The sequence below is a fragment of the Schistocerca americana genome, chromosome 3 (genome assembly GCF_021461395.2).
Source record: "Schistocerca americana isolate TAMUIC-IGC-003095 chromosome 3, iqSchAmer2.1, whole genome shotgun sequence".
In the NCBI taxonomy this organism is placed as follows: domain Eukaryota; kingdom Metazoa; phylum Arthropoda; class Insecta; order Orthoptera; family Acrididae; genus Schistocerca; species Schistocerca americana.
The window spans coordinates 698,016,397-698,037,085 of record NC_060121.1 but is presented as its reverse complement, the minus strand read 5'-3'; the positions used below and the strand labels follow the sequence as shown (position 1 = coordinate 698,037,085).

The window sequence follows — 20,689 nt, the reverse complement described above, 5'->3', positions numbered from 1 at the left end:
TATTAGTGATACTGATTTCGTTAGAGGGTGGATAGATCAGTCATTCAGCATCAAGCGTCAGTATACATGCACCACTAATGGTATAGCCTTTATCCCGGATAAGTTAATCTTGCACACTATGATCCCAACAGCTGCTCTGATAATAGAATCCCAGTAGCTATACATTACACAACACTTTTTTTTTTTTTTGAGTCATCAGCCTTCTGACTGGTTTGATGCGGCCTGTCACGAATTCCACTCCTGTGCCAACCTCTTCATCTCAGAGCAGCACTTGCAAGCTACGTCCTCAATTATTTGCTGGATGTATTCCAGTCTCTGTCTTCCTCTACAGTTTTTGCCCTCTACGACTCCCTCTGGAACCATGGAAGTCATTCATTCATGTCTTAACGGATGTCCTATCATCCTGTCCCTTCTCCTTGTCAGTGTTTTCCACGTATTCCTTTCCTCTCCGATTCTAGACCGAACCTCCTCATTCCTTACTCTATCAGTCAACCTAATTTTCAACATTCGTCTGTAGCACCACATCTCAAATGCTTCCATTCTCTTCTGTTCCGGTTTTCCCACAGTCCACGTTTCACTACCATAAAACGCTGTGCTCCAAACGTACATTCTCAGAAATTTCTTCCTCAAATTAAGGCCTATGTTTGATACTAGTAGATTTCTCTTGGCCAGGAATGCCTGTTTTTCCAGTGCTAGTCTGCTTTTGATGTCCTCCTTGCTCCGTCCGTCATTGGTTATTTTGCTGCCCAGGTAACACAGTTCCTTAACTTCAGCTACTTCGTGACCATCAATCCTGACGCTAAGTTTCTAGCTGTTCTCATTTCTGCTACTTCTCATTACTTTCGTCTTTCATTGCTTTACTCTCAAACCATATTCTATACGCGTTAGACTGTTCATTCCATTCAGCAGATCATCTAATTCTTTTTCGCTTTCACTCAGGATAGCGATGTCATCACCAATCGTTTCGCTGATATCCTTTCACCTTGAATTTTAATCCGACTCCTGAACCTGTCTTATTTCCATAATTGCTTCTTCGATGTACAGATTCAACGATATGGTCAAAGACTACATCCCTGTCTTACTTTTCAATCCGAGCACTTCTTTCTTGACCGTCCACTCTTCTTATTCCCTCTTGGCCCTTCTACATATTGTATATTACCTGTCTCTCCCTATAGCTTACACCTATTTTTGTCTTAATTTCGAATACCTAGCACCAGCAGACGTGTCAAAATCGCGATCTACATCTACATACATACTCCGCAATCCACCATACGGTGCGTGGCCGAGGGTGATATTCAATGTAGCGTCGGTGCATTGTGTAACGATCCGAAATCGTTCCAATTTGCTGACCAATATAATCGCTAACGCACTCACAAGTAATATTATAAATTCCAATAATATGGAGACGAAGGCTATCTTTAACTGAGCTATACCCATAGTGGTGGATGGAAACGGGAGCTTGTTGCTGAAAAGCTATCCTCCGTTTAACGGCAACAGTATCGCTGCTAATGTTCATCCACAATAAACACCGACATAATATCTAGTCAACATATGAAATTTCGCGGCTTCGTGACGTTTCCAGCTATATAAAATACCACAAAGTCTATAGGCAACTCCTGAAGTTGTCGAAAGCCTTAGTTTACATACAAATATAACTCTGCAAAACGTCCATGAAACATTTATCCATGGATTCTGTCGTCTGAACTTGACGGGAAAGGCACAGAAGGTAATTGAATACGAGTAAATGTATGTTGAGTCTGTACGACTCAGGCATGTAGGAAAACAGTGTTCGAGAAAAACGTCTACGATGTGACATATACAAATTTAATTTTTTATACTGTCTTAGCAGTGTGTGAGAAAAACGTCTACGATATGACATATACGAATTTAATTTTTTTATACTGTCTTAGCGCGGCCACTGCTTCGCTCGCTTAGACTGTATAGTTTGCAGGAGGGACTTTTCTGCTTTTTGTTAATCGAATTTGTCCGTTGTTATTCCCATTGCTCATGAGTAAATCTATACACTGTGTAAGTAGGCTGTTTGCTATGTAAGTAGGCTGTTTAGGTTTTTATGTTGGTAACGCGACGTAGCGCTCTGTAAGAAAATCACTGACTGTGCTGTGTGCAGTCTGTGGCTGATTTGCATTGTTGGAATATTGCTATTGTAGTGTAGGGCAGTTGGATGTGAACAGCGCGTAGCGTTGCGTAGATAGAGGTGAGGCGCCAGCAGTGGTGGATGTGGGGACAGAGATAGCAGAATTTTGAGAGCGGACGATGTGGACGTGTGTCCATCAGAAAGAGTAAATTTGTAATATCGTATATCATATGACTTTTGAACACTATTAAGGTAAATACATTGTTTGTTCTCTATGAACTCGTTGCTAACTATGCCTAAATACATTGTTTGTTCTCTATCAACTCGTTGCTAACTATGCCTATCAGTAGTTAGTGCCTTCAGTATGAAATGATAATTAAATAGACACCCTAGCTGCAAACAGGCGTTGATGTACTTCATTGGGGACATGTTGAAAATGTGTGCCCCGACCGGGACTCGAACCCGGGATCTCCTGCTTACATGGCAGACGCTCTATCCATCTGAGCCACCGTGTGCGCAGAGGATAGTGCGTCTGCAGGGATTTATCCCTTGCACGCTCCCCGTGAGATCCACATTCCCAAAATGTCCACACCACTACATTCGTAGTACGCCTAATAGATGTTTGCCCATCATACTCATTACTCGTGGCAGATTAATCTACCAAGTCCCGTACGAGTTCGGGCATAGCGTGTGCGTGCGCACAAGAAGGTCAATGGCCGGGAAGCCATATTTTAACTATATATGACGGTAGTATCTGTTCCCGAAAGAACAGTTACCGTGGATGACCATGCAGCTTTGCTAGAAATGAAATGATAATTGAATAGACACCCTAGCTGCAAACAGGCGTTGATGTACTTCATTGGGGACATGTTGAAAATGTGCGCACAAGAAGGTCAACGGCCGGGAAGCCATATTTTAACTATATATGACGGTAGTATCTGTTCCCGAAAGAACAGTTACCGTGGATGACCATGCAGCTTTGCTAGAAATGAAATGATAATTGAATAGACACCCTAGCTGCAAACAGGCGTTGATGTACTTCATTGGGGACATGTTGAAAATGTGTGCCCAATGAAGTACATCAACGGCTGTTTGCAGCTAGGGTGTCTATTTAATTATCATTTCATTTCTAGCAAAGCTGCATGGTCATCCACGGTAACTGTTCTTTCGGGAACAAATACTACCGTCATATATAGTGCCTTCAGTAGTTAGAATATTTTTTTAGCTGGCAGTATTGGCGCTCGCTGTATTGCAGTAGTTGGCATAACGAAGATTTTTGTGAGGTAAGTGATTCATTAAAGCTATAGGTTATTGTTAGTCAGGGCCGATCTTTTGTAGGGATTATTGAAAGTCAGGTTGCGTGCGGCTAAAAAATATTGTGTGTCAGTTTAGTGTTGATCAGAATAAGTAAAGAGAGAAATGTCTGAGTACGTTCAGTTCTGCTCAGCTGTTTGAAAATCAAATGACGTAAGAGGTTTATCAACACTAATTCATTAATTTTTCAAAGGGGATGTTTCAACTGTGCAAACAGTCTAGTCTACACAAAGTAAGCTGTAGACAGCGTATCAGAATTTAATAAAGCAATTCTTCGCGTGAGATTTGCACAGTTAAGAAAAAAAATTAATTGAATTTATATATTCATGTGCAAATTGATCATTTAAAAATTAGCAGTCAGACAGTGTCATCTCAAACGGAATTGCTGTGCTTGGAATCGTATTTAAACGTGTTAGCTATTTTGTCATCAGCAACGATTAATTTGTGTAGTAATTATAACAAAAAGAATTTCACAAACATTATTAGGCCTAATGAAAAATTAATGTATTAAAGATCCATTTCTTTTTCTACGTAATTTTAAAAAAATCATTTTGTCGTGGCGACCATTAAATAATTTTCTCTGATTTAATTCACAAATTGCAACACCTTCTAAACTTTTCACGCTAATTGAGGTCATAGAAGCGTAGTCTTTTCCAAATTGACTTCTGACCAAAAAGCGATTATGGTAGCTGGAATCGCAGATTTTTGTTAATTCTGTCTTTTGAGTTCTTGCAGTGGTATTTCCATAGCAGCTTCCATCCCCTAACATACGTGTTTTTTTTTCTAACTGCGAAGTCATATATCAGTTTCCACAGATTTAGCTTTAAAAATGTTTTAAAATAACGAAATATTTTCATAAAAGTTTGCAACCCCTATTTCATCCCCATAGAGTTGAATTTCCGAAAACAGCTAAACATGTATTTTCTCTGCAACAGTTATCTGCCATTGCACTGAAAACTGTGACGAGGAAACAGCTGTCGAAATTTGACACTAAACATTAAACGCCCTCGAACTAAATTCTTCGGGAGACAGCATTAAGAGATTCCAATGGATGAGCGCCAACAGTTAATTTAGCTGCACATTTGTTACATAAAAAGTTCTAAAAACGGAAGAAGCACACTGTTAAAGTGCTCTGAATAAAGCTTTTCACTAAACAGACAAAAGAACTGGATCGTCACTCATTAAAAGAGTTTTCAGCAAAGTTAAGTGCGATTCCCATCGCGAAAGTCGTCTAACTGAGGTGAAAAACAGTTGCTTCTACCTCGAGAGACTGTCTGCTAATTTTCCAGCCTCAACGTTCACAAAAACGCGCAGCTTTTCACTACTGTCGATGTCGCTTTTATGATGAAAAAGTAATGAGAGCGGACACAGAGATTGGCGTGGTTTTGTCACCTGTATTTCATGAAGTACGAGTAGTCTGAAAAGGACTCTCTTTGATTCCTGCTTCCTGTAACAGGCTACAAAGAGAACTGCTTTCGGCAAGCTGTTTCTTTTTTTTCATCGAGTGGGCGCCTCTCTCTCTCTCTCTCTCTCTCTCTCTCTCTCTCTCTCTGTGTGTGTGTGTGTGTGTGTGTGTGTGTGTGTGTCTACTGATTTTTAATCGCTGTCTTGGCCTCAGGCTAGTTACAAGTGAGTTTGTCAAACGCGCAGTAATCCAACCTATGGAACACAGTGAATATCGCCCACTGATAGGAGTCTGATGTGTTATGACGTGTTTATGGACGATGTACTTCAAGCGTAACTTGCCAATTGGCGCAGAATTTGCTCGAATGAGTGCGCAAAACCATCCACCGCCTTAACCAAATCAATCAACCGAGTAGCAGCTAGCTGTTCGCCTGAGGGTTATAGATTCGAACAGCGTAGTTAAAACCTACAGCTGTGCCTGGGGTGTTAGGCGATTGAATTATTTGTGACGAGAATGCGTTCGTGTGTCCGTGTCTCTCGTGGCAGAGTGCAAACCAAGCGCGCGAGTGATCAACTAATGAAGTGTCCCGTCACGTGAAGATCCGTTATACAACGCGGCTTTCGGGTCAGCGGTCTTCCACTGCAGGTCATTAAGTAATTTAGCTCTGTTCCGCGGTATATAACACAGTCTGCAGGTAGGAACGCGGCGACAAACATTAGCTTGTTTGCGATATGGCAGCAGCAAGAGAGAATATCGTCGAACAGTGGACAAAAAAAATGGCTCTGAGCACTATGGGACTCAACTGCTGAGGTCATTAGTCCCCTAGAACTTAGAACTAGTTAAACCTAACTAACCTAAGGACATCACAAACATCCATGCCCGAGGCAGGATTCGAACTTGCGACCGTTGCGGTCTTGCGGTTCCAGACTGCAGCGCCTTTAACCGCACGGCCACTTCGGCCGGCCGAACAGTGGACAATTTCATTTTTAAAAAGATATAGTATACACGTCGTATCTACTTGTTCTTTCCGGGACTGGAACTCAAAATGGCGACAGACGCTCCGAGGAGAGACTATTTTGGTGGAGATGATAAATTTACTTATTCAATGGGCATTCAATTCGCATGTCGCTTACACGACCCATCATAGTAAGCGTATGTGTTCAGCGTAACTGCTAATATGTGTGTCTAGTATCACAAGAAGATCGGAGACATCAATACAAACTGAAAAATGCATTGCCTTAATTTCACTTCGTTTCTAATCATCCTGGAGTTCTGTAGCAGTTGTTAGCTTCACAAATATCGTAGTTATGATCGCATTCTTCTTTAGGATTTCTGTGTACACCTGTATGCAGAAAAAGTTCGTTATTTTAGTCACTGTAGTTTCAAGGTAGTTTCTCATTTGTATTTTTGTTCGGTGTTGAAAAGACGTTATTTTTGGATGTTATTCGTGTCGAAGAGTTGGCAGAATATTGTCATTGCCTAGCAAACACTACTGATTAGACATTTCTTTGCAGCCTTCGTAGAGACCCTTTTGCTTCAACAAACACTGCGAGAGTACGTGAAGGAAGGTCGTAGCACTGAACAACTTCCTCTTCAAAGCAGCCAGCTTTAAGTAGGGATCGCAAGCCATCTCCCTGTGGACAAGTGCTTTCGCGCTTTGCTTTTCAGTAGAATAATTTGTTTCCAAGCGTGAAATTCTATCGATGAAATATGTTGACACCATAATATTTTAAACGTCTCTAATCATCACCGGATGGCCAAATACGAGTACAACACCGTGGACGACATGCGTATACAGGATGACCCAAAAGTCCGTTAACATTTGAAAATGTAGTAATCCTCGGATAATGTAGGAAAAGACGTAAAAATTGACGCAAATGCCCATGGCGTTTTATTGAAACCTAATAGGAGTACAACAAGTGGCCAACAGATGGCGCTGGACAGCAACAAGTCAGCGACACCGCGTGAGAATAGTGTATAAAATGAGCTATATTGAGAGAGGGAGTCAGATCATTCATAGCCCGGCTGATAAATACCTGCTGGAAATTGCGAGTTTGTGCAGGATGGGGCTCCATCCCATATTGCTACACGTGTGAAACGTCTCTTGCACACATCGTTTGGTGAGATCGCGCTCTGAGCCGGGACGGGCGTCACGCTTGGCCGCTATGTCCCCACACTTCAGTCTGTGTGATTATTGGTTGAGGGCGTGCATGAAGTCGCATGTCTACCGCAATCACACGACCTCATTATGGATGCTAAAAGACGTCAGACGGCAATTTCTTACCATACCTACTGGTACACCGTGCAGCGCTGTTCACAACATTTTTCCGCGACTGCAGTTTTTTTTTTTAATGAATGGAGGCCGACATGTTGAGCATTTGTTATAAAGGACATCGCCTTTGCTTAAAATCAGTTGTTACGCTGATGATTGCTTTCGTATCATATGAAGCGCCATCTCATTTCAAGCATGTGTGTCAACTTTTACCTCTCTACCTAGATTATTCCGTGAAGTGCAGAATTTTCAAATGTTAACGGACTTTCGGGTCAGTCTGTGCGTTATCTCGAACAGTGACGTTGCAGCTGGATTTCAACAGACTGAACCGGGATATTCGCTGTCCAATGCAAGGATACCATCCGTCAAAGCTCCGTCAAATACGAGGTTGGGGTCTCTTGATATGTCCTCCTCTAAAGACCTCGATGACGACGAAGTCTTTTGGCCATTGTAGAGCCGTTCACGTAGCCCCATCAACTGCCCAGTTGATGAAATGATGGATGTCGGCGCCTCTGGATAAAGATGAAGAATTCCGAGGAGTTACCTATCCGCTCAGAACTAGAGTGAAATACGCGATACTCTCTGAACCGCCTTCATAGGTAGCAAGGACTAGAGGCTGGCTGTTACAGTGGAACGTCTGCTAGGACACATCGTGTTTGTGTGTGGAAGTACAGACCGTTGCCCAAAAACGAACTGCAGGACGAAGGGCGATGTAATTTTTCACAAAACCATCCTACAGAGATATGAGTATATTTCTCATCTTGTATCATGAAAGGGATATAAGATACATTTAATTACATAGCATGCTACATAATTTAAATCCCCTTATTTGGTGACACTTTTGCAACTCTCTGACAAGCGAAAAATGTAGCTACGAAGTGTTGGCCACATGCGGACTGGCGTCGCAGCTGCCTATCAGATTTGGACTTGTAGGAATGTTAGTAAATGCGCAATGTTTAACTGATGCATACTACAACGGACGAAAGTGATATTAGGAAGCCGTCATATTTAATGAGCCATCTTGTTGGGGTCAGAGTTGAGCAAGGGACGCACTGTACATTGTCCACTGTTTACATCCTTTCTTTACATTTGATCTGTCTCTGTGTTTGTACATAATACAGAAAATAGACGAAAGACACTAGTAAGTGAAGTTTTGTCGTAATACGTTTAACAGGCACCACTAGTGAAAAAATCTCTATGGGACATCTTTTGTCAATATTATGACTGAATACTCCGTGCACAAAGTGATATTTATAGCTTTCAAATGTTTTTCCTATCTCACTAGCGTCTTTGTGATTGTTAGTCAGGTCTTACCTATCTAACGTCTAATAAACTGAATACCTGTTTGTTAAAAACTATTTTACCCCTGAACTTTGAAATTATTCGATGACAAAAGAACGGAGAAGTTCACTAATGTAAAACTATTAGACTAAATTGAGTGTTGCGAGTGCAACTAACCAAACAACCAATTATGCATCATCCGTCAGTACAGTAGAAGACATGGAACGTGGGAATCAGCAATTTAACTTCATTTTGATAATCACTGAAGGTCCGCTGTTTAACATGCCAGTGGAAGAAATAACTCATGAAGCCATTTAATGAGGAAAAGTTGTCAACAACTACGTCACTGGAATAACTCAGAATTTTTCCTTGACTTTTGCTGTGCAGTGGTATCATTATTCTCCGCATGATAAGACGTGTGGTCTAAGTTTTAAAACAGTGTGGTTTATTTACAATGCTCTTTTCTGACATTTGTGCTGAGTACACAGATTTAAAAAATCGCTTGGAAAAGTGAGTTTTCTGACACACTGACATTATGGACATCGTGAAAAGCAATACAATCACGGAGAGGAGAACAAATGTGTCGCTACACTGTAAATGAATTTGAACCAAGTGCTTCTGACGAGAACGGGGTAGGGCTGGTTTAATTATGATGTCGTTCAAAGGCTCACAAAAAGTCATTTAGCTCGAAAAAGTTAATGAAACAGTGTGCAGTAATTAATTTTGAATCGATATTTCCAGACACTATATTCTGAAGAGAGATGCAGTATGAGTACCTCAGGAAGAATAATATGAACGTAATGTCTCACGCCGATGAACAGATTAACTAAATTCTTTAACAGTTGTCGCATATTACTTCTTCAAAGATGCAGAGTTGTGAAGTGCACGTTAAATGTTTTGAGCTTATAATCTGATCTGTTAAAATTGACACTGGAATTTCAAGAGCACGCCCTAGATTCTTAATTCTAGGTCGTAATTTAAGAGATTGAGGAGTAGATCCTAGACTTCACAGTAAAAGAGGTCGAAGTACTCTTTAGTTTACCTTCCCGAATTGTGGGCACAATCCCAAAAGATAAAGATGCAGAAATACCTTTCGTTATTAATGTTATCTGGATAGTGCAGTAACACAACCCCTATGTTACTAAAATCAGTTATATAACAGAAACTGAGAGATTTATCGAGTGTTTTAAAAAAATTTGATCCTATTTTGCAAGACTACAAGTTTGTATGTTTACTTTGGCACCAGTTGTAAGTTTAATGGTGAGTGATTTCTCTAGTGCAGGTAACTTGCTCGTTCGTTACCAAGTACACGTCTAGTCAAAATGGAACGAGGGATCTTTGTCATGCATTCGGTGAAAGTCACATAGAACATTTGTGAAATGTATATGGAAACTTAAATCCTAAAAGCAATTCTCAAACTTACTCCGTGGATACATATTCACTCCTGACACGCGTGTAAAACGTAAACCATTTCAAAATTTGGTGGTTCTTTTAAAAATAAAATTATTCTAGTCGCAAGCGTAAGATAAAATTTACTCAAGTTTCTATCTTAATTTGCGTAGAAGAGAGAGACTTCTGAAACCAGATTTATATTTTCGAAACATTTGAAGAATTGTATTATATTATATACGACTTAAAACAAGGACTAGTTTTAGGTAGCTTAAAGGCACCAGAGGCATTTGTGATGTTGCAGTTGTAAATGGAAGCAAGACTGAAGAAAAATCAAGGCACGCGCATAAGATTTGTAGACCTAGAAAATGCTTCTCTCAATGTCAGATTGTACAAAATGTACCAAATGATGAAAAATAAGAGTAAGCTTCAGGGAATGGCGGGTGATATAGAATACGTACAGGAACCAAAAGGGAACAATAAGATTGGAAGACCAAGAAAGAAGTGCTCGCATTAAAAAGGGAATAAGAAAAGGATGTAGTCTTTCGCCCCTACTGTTCAAACTATTCATAAAAAAATAAAGACAAAAAAAGGTTAATGGGCAGTATTAAGATTAAGTGTGAAAGGATGTCAGTGATAAGATTCACTGATGAGACTGCTATCCTCAGTGAAAGTGATTAGGAATTACAGGATCTTGTGAATGGAATGAACAGTCTAATGAGTACAGAATACGGACTGAGAGTAAATCGAAAGAAGACAACAGTAATGAGAAATAGCTGAAATGCGAGCAGCGAGGTGCTTAACATAATAATTGGTGATCATCACGGAGTATACTAAATCAAAGAATCTACTACATGGGCAGCAAAATAGCCCATGATAGACGATGCAAGGAGAACATAAAAGACAGACTAGCATAGGCAAAGGGGGCATTCCTGCCCAAAAGAAATCAAAAATAGGCATTAATTTGAGGAAGAAATTTCTGTGAACGTATGTTTGGAGCAAAGCATTGTATGGTAGTGAATCATGGGCTGTGGAAAGCCAACAGGAGAGAATCGAAGCATTCGAATGTGATGATACAGAAGAACGTTGTAAAGTGGGTGGACAGATAAAGTAGGGTAGAGGATGTTCACCTGAGAATCGGCGAAGAAAGGAACATATGGAAAATACTGACTTCAATGCGAGATGCCTTTAATAGGTTCCACAACGAAACATTGTCTCGAAATTTGGTAGAAAATCCGAAGAATTTCTGGTCGTATGTAAAGTACACAAGACGCAGTCAATATCTTCGCTGCGCAGTGCCGATGGTACTGTTACCGACGACTGTGCCGCTAAAGCGGAGTTATTGAACGCAGTTTTCCGAAATTCCTTCACCAGGGAAGACGAATGGAATATTTCAGAATTTGAAACACGAACAGCTGCTAGCATGAGTTTCTTAGAAGTAGATACCCTAGGGGTTGCGAAGCAACTCAAATCGCTTGATACGGGCCAGTCTTCAGGTCCAGATTGTATACCGATTCGGTTCCTGTCAGATTACGCTGATACAATAGCTCCCTACTTAGGAATCATATACAACCGCTCGCTCACCGATAGATCTGTACCTACAGATTGGAAAATTGCGCAGGTCGCACCAGTGTTTAAGAAGGGTAGTAGGAGTAATCCATCGAACTACAGACCTATATCATTGACGTCGGTTTGCAGTAGGGTTTTGGAGCATATATTGTATTCAAACATTGTGAATCACTTCGGAGGGAACGATCTATTGATACCTAATCAGCATGGTTTCAGAAAACATCGTTCTTGTCCAACGCAGCTAGCTCTTTATTCGCACGAAGTAATGGCCGCTATCGACAGGGGATCTCAAGTTGATTCCGTATTTCTAGATTTCCGGAAAGCTTTTGACACCGTTCCTCACAAGCGACTTCTAATCAAGCTGCTGGCCTATGGCGTATCGTCTCAGTTGTGCGACTGGATTCGTGGTATCCTGTCAGGAAGGTCGCAGTTCGTAGTAATAGACGGCAAATCATCGAGTAAAACTGATGTATCAGGTGTTCCCCAGGGAAGCGTCGTGGGACCTCTGCTGTTCCTGATCTATATAAATGACCTGGGTGACAATCTGAGCAGTTATCTTAGGTTGTTCGCAGATGATGCTGTAATTTACCGTCTAGTAAGGTCATCCGAAGACCAGTATCAGTTGCAAAGCCATTTAGAAAAGGTTGCTGTATGGTGTGGCAGGTGGCAGTTGACGCTAAATAACGAAAAGTGTGAGGTGATCCACATGAGTTCCAAAAGAAATCCGTTGGAATTCGATTACTCAATAAATAGTACAATTCTCAAGGCTGTCAATTCAACTAAGTACCTGCGTGTTGAAATTACGAACACCTTCAGTTGGAAAGACCACATAGATAATATTGTGGGGAAGGCGAGCCAAAGGTTACGTTTCATTAGCAAGACAGAAAATGCAACAAGTGCACTAAAGAGACAGCTTACACTACATTCGTTCGTCCTCTGTTAGAATATTGGTGCGCGGTGTGGGATCCTTACCAGGTGGGATTGACGGAGGACATCGAAAGGGTGCAAAAAAGGGCAGCTCGTTCTGTATTAACACGTAATAGGGGAGAGAGTGTGGCAGATATGATACGCAAGTTGGGATGGAAGTCATTAAAGCAAAGACATTTTTCGTCGCGGCGAGATCTAGTTACGAAATTTCAGTCACCAACTTTCTCTTCCGAATGCGAAAATATTTTGTTGAGCCCAACCTACATAGGTAGGAATGATCATCAAAATAAAATAAGAGAAATCAGAGCTCGAACAGAAAGGTTTAGGTGTTCATTTTTCCCGCGCGCTGTTCGGGAGTGGAATGGTAGAGAGATAGTATGATTGTGGTTCGATGAAGCCTCTGCCAAGCACTTAAATGTGAATTGCAGAGTATTCATGTAGATGTAGATATGCGTTAAATCTTCAGCGAATAACATCCATGCTACTAGAGGGCGTGTAATGGGTAAGAGGTATGCTTGAAGGCAGAGACTGGAATACATCCAGCAAATAATGGAAAAAAAGTAAAGGATTCTGTTCAGCGAGCCCGATACAAAACGATGCATTTGTCATTTGATCGCTTTTCCGCTCTGCCGTTTAAGATGTTTGAAAGTGGATGTGTTAAGTACCGCCAGAAACGAGACAACTCTCGCCCTACCCGGTCCTACACGTGCTCGCGAGGCCTGTGCGCCCCGCCCTTGGGGCCGCCTGCCGCCAACCGCCCTCCGTCGTTGCCATGACGACGGCACTTTACTAATTCAGGGCGGGGACGCCTGCTGGCTTATCGGCCCGCCGTCTTCGGAACTCACCAATTGTGGAGAATTTACTAGCCTGTGGGTGGGCCGGAACAGCCAGTCGTACAATGAGCTCGCGAGGAAGCGAATATGGATGCAGTCTGTTTTGTAGCAGGTGCAACGCCACTGTGCATTATGGGCAGAGCGGGTAAAGTTGGCTGCGGCGTTGCCAGATTTCTGCGAGCACCTCGCTGCTGCTCGCTCAATGAATTCTGCACTAGCTGCAAGAGCTACCCAGTAGCTGGTTTCGGGACGGGAGAAGGGGGCGGGAGGTGCATATTAATTATGCGACGAAATACTTTTGATTTTGCGTGACAGGTGGCTCTGGGTACTTTTTCCACTACTTATTAACCATAACATGCACTGGATATCTTCAGACTTCAAGCACGCTATTTTAGAAATAGGCAGTGTTGCTGAGGATGCCTTTGCTGAGCTTTTCGTTGAAAAAGGCAATTTATACTGAGAATGCGCCCATAACAGAATCACTTTAGAAAATTTAATTTTATCCATTATTTTTCAGTGTTTCGTCCGCGACTGTTTTACTTTCGTAGAATGAAGAACAAACCGCCTTCAGTCACAAGTTGCGTTTATTTACTTTAGAAAATGTCCTCTTCCAATATTAGTGTTGACAGTCCTGTTAACGAAAGACTACAGGATATGCAAGGAACTTTTTTCCTTCCTGTGTGCAGAAATATTAAATATGTAATATAGTTATACGGAACCAGATGAATTACTGTTAAAGTGAGACATAAGAAACTTGTATATTTGAATTTTGCTGTTAATTTATCCGATTTAATGCATTTAACTATAACTGACTCTTCTAGGACCAATGCAGCATATATATTAGTAGTACTTCTATCAGACATGTAAATGTATTAATTATCTAGCTATACAGTTACAGCTCCCTCTGTTTTACTGTTTTTCAACTAACCTAATGCAATTCAACATACCATCTAATTCTAAAAATTTTTTTTAACCACAAAACCGTGGTGAGCAGTAATGTCTCCCAATTTCATATATAAAAACTCTAAAAGGTTTTTAAATAAAAAGAACGTTATTAACATTCTGCATCTTCATTCTTCAAGTCCACAAATTTGCAGCCCTCTGCTGCTAGAGGACACCGAATTGTAACGTTTAATGTGTAACTTGGCGCTGTGTAACGTATGAAACAGCGTGTTGTGATCGAGTTTAGAATTCGAAGAATTCGTCCACACATGGAGCACCCTCTCCCTTACCTGTTTTTTTTTCTAGTTCCTTGACGATATTTTTTAGCCCATTTATTGACACATATCTTCTTTGCAGCTGTTGATGTCGGCGATTTTCTCAAAATGCAACGCTACCATTCACGTTCTGACAGCTTCAGCGCCTCACTTTCACATAGCGGCAGAAAGTGGAACTATTTTTTTTCTTTTCAATGTACTCCGCAATCGCACGGATTAATGAACATACCTACGATGTTTCGCGTCCTGCGATGTATACAGCCTACATTACAGCATTCTGAACAGCGTCAATGTAATTCTAACCACCGAGTAGGATCCCCCATTGGTCTCTGTTGCGTTTATACTCTTTTTTAACCTCTTCATTTATCTTTGGCACCACCATGCGGCATTTCAGTCTTACAATGAAGCGGGTCATAATGATTCGCTCATTATTGCGTACTTCGCGGAAAGAAGGCAAAATAAGAGGGACTCGACTGGACGCGATGGCCTGCTTTCAAGTGTTCTTCCCGCCCATCAGTCGCGACTGGAACCGGACGGAGCAAAGTAGCATTAGTGTCTAAAGTACCCTTCGTCACAGACCGTAGCTGCTTGCGCAGTATAAATGTAGAGAGGGGCGAGAGCGATTTTCTTTTCCACCCTTCATCCAACCGAGCCATGTCCCTAACGACCTCGTCAACTGGACAGTAAGGTTAATCTTCCTTTTTTCCCTTAGAGTTTTCAGAGCAGGACAGGAGTAACGGAAAACGGTCGCCGATTGTAAGTCCTCGCCTGACAGCTCAGGTGTTTGGTAGCAACGCTGCGAGATGAAAGGGAGTTGGTTCGAGACCCGATGTAGCCCACAGTTCCAATAAGTATAGCAAAGGAGGGTGAGACGTAAGTTTTTGCACAGGGGAAAAAAAGGTATTGCTACATATCTGTTGAGCTTACTGCAGCGAGGAGCGTGGGGCTGCATAAAAGTGTCGTTGTGCGGCACCGAACTGCGGGCGGCAGCCGTGGACTGCTGCTCATTTGAATGAAGTGCGGCGCTGCCGGCAGGGCAGGGCGCACGGCGCTCGCATGCCGATGTAAATGGCTCGCGCTAACCTATCACGCCGGCAAAGCGCGCGCCAGGAATGTGGGTTAACGTCGGCGTTACGGCAGGTGCCGCGGGCGTGGCGCGGCGCGCAAGGGGCCCACGCGCCGACACACAGCAGCGCCGGCAACCTGCCGTCACGTGGCGGCGTCAGCCTTCCCTTTCCCACTGACAACGAAAACGTACATACAGTGGCTCATCGATTTTGCTTTCGTACGGTTGTAGTACACAAGTACACTACTGGCCATTACAATTGCTACACCACAAAGGTGACGTGCTACAGACGCGAAATTTAACCGACAGGAGGAAGATGCTGTGATATGCAAATGATTAGCTTTTCAGAGCATTCACACAAGGTTGCCGCCGGTGGCGACACCTACAACGTGCTGACATGAGGAAAGTTTCCAACCGATTGCTGATACACAAACAGCAGTTGACCGGCGTTGCCTGGTGCAACCTTGTTGTGATGCCTCGTGTAAGGAGGAGAAATGCGTACCATCACGTTTCCGACTTTGACAAAGGTCGGGTTGTAGCCTATCGCGATTGCGGTTCATCGTATCGCGACATTGCTGCTGGCGTTGGTCGAGATCCAATGACTGTTAGCAGAATATGGAATCGGTGGGTTCAGGAGGGTAATACGGAATGCCGTGCTGGATCCCAACGGCCTCGTATCGCTAGCAGTCGAGATGACAGGCATCTTATCCGCATGCCTGTAGCGGATCGTGCAGCCACGTCTCGATCCATGAGTCAACAGATGGGGACGTTTGCAAGACAACAACCATCTGCACGAACAGTTCGACGACGTTTGCAGCAGCTGCGGTTACCCTTGACGCTGCATCACAGACAGGAACGCCTGCGATGGTGTACCTAACGACGAACCTGGGTGCACGAATGGCAAAACGTCATTTCTTTTTTTTTTTTATGAATTCAGGTACTGTTTACAGCATCATGATGGTCGCATCCGTGTTTAGCGACATCGCGGTGAACGCACAATGGAAGCGTGTATTCGTCATCGCCATACTGGCGTATCACCCGGCGTGATGGTATGGGGTGCTTTGGTTACACGTCTCGGTCACCTCTTGTTCACATTGACGGCACTTTGAACAGTGGACGTTACATTTCAGATGTGTTCCGACCCGTGGCTCTGCCCGTCTACAGTAGCTTGCATTTTTCTACATTTAGAGCGAGCTACCACTTACTAAACCAACTAGAAGTTTTGTCTAAGTGATCTTCTATCGTTCTACTGTGGCTCAACGAGGACACCTTCCCGTACACCACAGCATTATCAGCAAACAGCAACAGATTGATGCTAAACCTGTCCGCCGTATGATTTATTTATATCGAAAACAATAGCGGGCGTATCACACTAGGGCACTTGCGGCGAGCATTCTATATATGGTCCAAGTTTCATCAAGCTACATTTCTTGTGAGTGATACATCATGCGAAAGTCACTTTGGACCTTAAGTTTTGCACACCAGTGTATAAGTGCATTTACGACAGGTGGTTCGTCGTAGCGATACAAGTGTTTGGTGGAAAATCAGGAAAAATTGACGTCCTTCGAACACAGGCCTGACAGAACTAGTCTTAGCTGAGTGTGCTACGGCCGCAGCTCGACGCTTGATGCTCTCGTACTCCTGTGGGACTGTATTCAACTTGGTCGTAAAATCGTGAACGTCGATTTATCGGGAAAGCTTCAGAAGCGTATAGTACGAGTGCAGCCCTTGTTACATCTACAATGACGATGTAAGACACTACAACGACTGCCTACTGCGACATTAAATACGGCCTGGCTGCGATCCGGGCACTTGACGAGCTAAGGAAAGTACATAAGCGCAGCAAAGGCGAACTATAATAGCGATAATGCGGGCTCAAAATGGGAAAATGACGACATAAAAGACTTCCACAAATGGCGCCTGGGAACGAGCAACTTGGATACGGCGAAGTTGGTCTGCTCTAAGCGTACTGTTGTCGTGAGAACCTATGGAGAGCGGTTGAAGGACGGTGAAAACAGAGTAGGCGACGAGGTACTGAATGTCATCATAGAACTTGGAGGTCAGAGGTTTTGCCTGCTCCGTGAAGAATGATAGTGTCGATCTGTGGTAGGTCTGACAGCCTGTTGCAGTGCTGGAGCAGCCACTTAGTGTTTCGGGGCAGATCATACCGAGCACTTTTCTGAACGTGAGACTCTGAAGCAGACGACTTCTGCGGGTTCCCATGTTGATCAAACGGCATCGCCAGTTCCGACTGCAATGGTCGCTGGGTCATCGAGAGTGAACCGTGGGCAAATGGAAGAGTTCGCCTAGTCGGAAGAATTACGTTCCTTCTTACACCAAGTCTGATGCAGTATATATTTGGGTTGTGTGAACAGGACACACAGACATGTAAACAAGAAGAAACTCATCTCTGTAGCCGAGGTCGCTAACGCACGCTTGTGCAGTGACTCTCGACCCTGAGGTAAATCGGTTCGAATCCTGGTAGTGGATGAAATGATCACCACGCCAATGTTCTATATGAAACGATCACCAGACTTCACGCCAGTGTCCTGGGTTAAATTCCAAACCTCTCTGCTGTGTCTCGTGAAGTTAAGACACTGTTGACGGTGGTCCGTCTGTCGGATGGGACATTAAGGTCGGCGGCCCGCTTGCTGCTATTCGAGAGGAATGTGCTGGCACTGGGTTATACCGCTCCCTTCTCTTATCATCGCCAACACAGAGATACAGACATGACAAGACGTGACACTACACTGTACCACACCACACCACACCACACCACACACACACACACACACACACACACACACACACACCGTTAGTCATCTGCACTTAACAGTTACGCACTTACTTGCCGAAGAAAAGGTGAACGAAGGATAGGGACAATCTTTCATTTAGGCGGTAAACCTGCCATTCGGGGTCTCCAGGCCATTAATGCCATGCGACTTTAACTTTTTTTTTAACAAGGAGTGCAAGTATACTGAGAGCTGGAAATAGATTTATACGATTTGCCGCCGGATAATGTTATGGAAGTCCCGCAACATTTCATCGAAACAACTGTTCCTCATCTTCAGGTGGTGGCAGTTGCTGTTGTTACTGCTGCAAGGTGTGACTGGCGATACTTCAAAGTCACGAACAGCTGTTTCGACGAAATATTGTTGGAGTTGTCCAATGCTATCCGGCAGCAAGCTCGGGAAGTGTATTTCCAACAGATTCGTCGGGGAAGCCTGAATAGTCACGTACATAAAGCTATTTGCTCTCAGCTTTCACTCTTTCATGCAATTTATGTACAATAAAAAAAGTATCCCGGCAGAAGAATGAAGTCCCTTATTGAGAAGTATCTCTCAGTCAAACTGCCTTTGCTCTGAAGAGGATTTTGGAGAAAACCAGCAGCGTTATCACTTAGTTCACCACACATGAACTCAAACGAATATTAATAAACATGTTGCATAAATAACTTGATCTCAGCTTCAGTCAAAATTTTTCACGCATCACGTTTTTGTATATCGGCTTTCTTTATTTTTAAAAATAAATGATTGTGCTCGAGAGTGTCTAGCGTTCAGGTATCATCATCTATCCAGAATTAAAACCACATGTGAAGTCGCTGATTCATACTGAAATTCTGTTTCGATGGTTCACTTTATTTCAGCGATCTTACTTTACCAGTTTGGGAAAAGGTGTAACAAACAACATGTCACAAGGTCGTGCACTAAATTTTTTAATTAATAGCTGACCGGGAGCTGTGATCCCATAATTAATGAACAGCACAATATAAATCTTTGACCCACGTGGCAGCCCGACAGATAATGGGATCGTTAGCGAACCTGGCTTTAATTATACGGGCGCTGACGGGGTGCGGTACGGTCAAACGAGTAACGTGTTCTTTTGTTGCTATAATCCGCGAGAGTCTGGCGTATCGCGTTGCTCGTTCCCATGCACCCGGCAGGTAGATTACGTATAGCGCTTGTTAGCCGAGCTCTGCAGAAAGGTCTAGTTTCTATGCAAGTGATACGTGATTATGTATGCCGGCCGTGGTGGCCGAGCGGTTTTAGGCGCTTCAGTCCGGAACCGGGCGACTGCTACGGTCGCAGGTTCGAATCCTGACTCGGTCATGGATGTGCGTGATGTCCTTAGGTTAGTTAGGTTTAAGTAGTTCTAAGTTCTACTGAATGTATCTTTTTGCAGTAGGTAGTATTGCATTTGTTATGTGTGTGGATGTATTATTATTGCTGCTGTTTTGTGTGTGTGTGTGTGTGTGTTTTCACGAGAGAGAGCGAGAGAGAGAGAGAGAGAGAGAGAGAGAGAGAGTCTTGGTTATCAATTACTTTTTTGTTCACTTCAAGGGCTCTTTTTATGTGAAAGTTTTCCAGTAATGTCAGCAATTGTATTGTTGTGTTTGTTCACTTTAATGTTTTCTTCATGTTCATGTTTTATCAGCTATTCGTGAAAGGCAGAATGGGCATTTTCATACTTCCAGCTTCTTACGTGTTCTGTATACCTGGTTTTAAAATTCCTGCCTATGATTCCCAGGTACACTGTTTTGCATTCTTTTCATTCTAACTGGTACACACCACCTCCATGGTGTTTATGTAGTTTGTCTAATGCGTTTGTAAACGTCCCTGGAATATATTTGTGCCGTAAAGACATTTAAGATTAAATAAAAAACTTGGAACGAGAAGTGTATCTCACGACGGAATCATGTACATGAATCTTATGTGTCGACCGCATAGGCGGCGTAAAATATCCATGTTTTTTTAGGAAATATTAAATATTAATCTTAGTATCAAGGAATAAATTATTTATGTAATAACCTTTATGATGAAACTTCCTGGCAGATTAAGACTGTATGTCAGTCCGAGACTCGAACTCGGGACCTTTGCAAAGGTCGCGAGTTCGAGTCTCGGTCCGGCACAGTTTTAATCTGCCAGGAACTTTCATATCAGCGCACACTCCGCTGCAGAGTGAAAATCTCATTCCGGAAACACCCCGTAGGCTGTGGCTAAGCCATGTCTCCGCAATATCCTTTCTTTCAGGAGTGCTAATTCTGCAAGGTTCGCAGGAGAACTTCTGTAAAGTTTGGAAGGTAGGAGACGAGGTACTGCCAGAAGTAAAGCTGTGAGGACGGGGCGTGAGTCGCGCTTGGGTAGCTCAGTTGGTAGAGCACTTGCCCGCGAAAGGCAAAGGTCCCGAGTTCGAGTCTCGGTCCGGCACACAGTTTTAATCTGCCAGGAAGTTTCATATGAGCGCACACTCCGCTGCAGAGTGAAAATCTCATTCTGGAAACCTCTATATTGTTAATAAGGGAGGAGAACGCTACTAGATTG

At 42.9% G+C, this 20,689-nt stretch overlaps 1 non-coding gene across 1 annotated transcript; it reads right to left on the bottom strand.

Moving 5' to 3' along the window:
- Nucleotides 1-2,536: 2,536 nt before the first annotated feature.
- On the bottom strand, nt 2,537-2,611 carry Trnat-ugu. Its single transcript has one exon. It is a non-coding gene; the product is annotated as a tRNA-Thr (tRNA).
- Nucleotides 2,612-20,689: the final 18,078 nt, after the last annotated feature.